Genomic DNA, 2,056 nt, shown 5'->3' on the forward strand with positions numbered 1-2,056 from the left:
CTGAGGGTGTTGTTATCAGCCTCTCTCTCCCAGGGTGCATCCCAGATTGCTGGGCATGGGTGTTGTTATCAGCATTTCCTCTCATAATCTTTTTTTTCTGAAAATTAATTTTTTATATGTGTATGTGTCTTATATGTGTGGCGTATATACATGTGCATGGTGTATGTGCCTATATGGGTATGTGGAGGCTAGATCTGGGATCCTGTGCCATCACGCCCTTCCTTCATCCCTTGAGACAGATCTCACTGAACCTGAAGCTAGGCTGGTGGCCAGCAAGCCTTAGTGATCCCCTTGTCTCTACCCCCAGTCAGGCTGACCTGATGTTTTACATAGGTGCTTGGGATTTGAATTCTGGTCCTGGTGCTTGTGCATCCAGTGCTCTTACTCATTGATCTATCTCCCTAGCACCTTGCTGTGCTGGGACCCCAGTTTGGGGTACCCAACGTCCACAGGAGGCCGCTCCCCAATAACTCAGTCCTCAGACCAGGAGATGCAACAAGCAAGAGGATTTTATTGGCGTCTACGCAGACGGGCTCCTGCCTCACTCAGAAAGGAGAAGCCCTGAGCTCAGCTTCCAGGCTGCTTATAAAGGCAAAAACCATAAACCATAAGCGGCTCCTAAGCCAAGAAAAGCAGAAGTGGGAGGGGGGATTTTTCAGGTGATTTCCAGCTTGGGTGAGGTGCATGAAAAGGTCAACTCTTTCTCAGCAGTTTAGAATTGTTTTTCGTTTTACTTCCTTGTATAACTTTTTCTTTGGCCTGGGGGACTTGGTTTGAATCCATCATCCCCCCCCTTTCTTATGGCCAGATTTTAATCCTAAAATCTATAGGTCTTCTGTTCTTTTTAGAGCGTGGTATTGCTGGGTAAGGACCAAGGCCTGAGTCACCGATAGTCGGTCTCTGATAAATTGTAACAGTCTGTTGAGGATGCATGGTCTGAAAGTTAAAAGAAGGAGAAGAATAACTAGGGGGCCTATTAGGGTGGACACCAGGGTAGTTAACCAGGGGGTTGTATTGAACCATCCTTCAAACCACCCCTGTTTGGACTCACGGTCTCTTTGTCTTTTATCCAGCCTCTGGCAGAGTTTAGTCATAGAATCTCTAACAACCCCTGAGCTGTCAGCATAGAAACAACATTCTTCGCCTAGAGCTGCACAGAGTCCTCCCTCCTTGAGGAAAAGCAGATCCAGCCCCCTTCTACTTCTGAGAGGGAGGTTAGGGATTTCTCCAAATGGGTGATTGACTGTTCTATTGCCCTGATATCTTCATCTATAGCCATCTGTAACTCTGCATAATGTTGTGGTCCTCGTATTAGGGCTGCTGTTCCAGTTCCTACCCCTGTAGCCACCCCAACTCCCAGAAGTATTGCTAGAGTCAGGGACACAGGCTCTCTTTTATATCTGCCTGGGTGTTGCTCGAAAATGTTCTATAGAATCTACAGGGTGATAGAATACCTGGGGCAGGAGCTTAATCATGACACAGTAAACCTGAGAGGTATTAAGGACCATACTGGCTACACAGGGAGTTAGCCCAGAGTTGCATGCCCACCAAGCCCCTAGTGGAGGCAGGAGATAGTAATTCCCTTCCCCTGGAGGTACAGAAATAGTGGATTTGCAGAGGTGGGCATGAGTTGGAGGTGGGTTTCCTAAGCAGAGTCCAGATCCTGAGACTTCTGTGAGGGTTAGGGGGTGAGGGGTCTCTCTATGGCACTGGTCGGCTGAGGTGGTGTTATTGAATGCTCCTAGTGTAGCTATGCCTTCGTAATAAGGGGGTGCTGCTGCTAAACACAGCCAGCAAGATTCAGTCAGGTTGGGGTCTGTCTGTCTGATGGCCTTATATGCTCCTTGAATTAGATTGAACAGTCGGTCCCCTGTAGTCAAAACCTGTTGACTTGGGGGACGGGGGATCTGTTCTGAGTTCTGACATGTTGGGGAGGTGTTAGGAAAAGGGTTGGGGAGGTGCTGTGAGGTGGCTTCAGGTATTAGAGTTAGTGGGGGATTTGGGTAGTTGGGGATAGGTATTTGGATAGGCAAGATGGGGTTGGGAGTTGGGACCT

The sequence above is a fragment of the Nannospalax galili genome, unplaced genomic scaffold (assembly GCF_000622305.1).
Source record: "Nannospalax galili isolate Female #2095 unplaced genomic scaffold, S.galili_v1.0 scaffold918, whole genome shotgun sequence".
Classification (NCBI taxonomy): Eukaryota; Metazoa; Chordata; class Mammalia; order Rodentia; family Spalacidae; genus Nannospalax; species Nannospalax galili.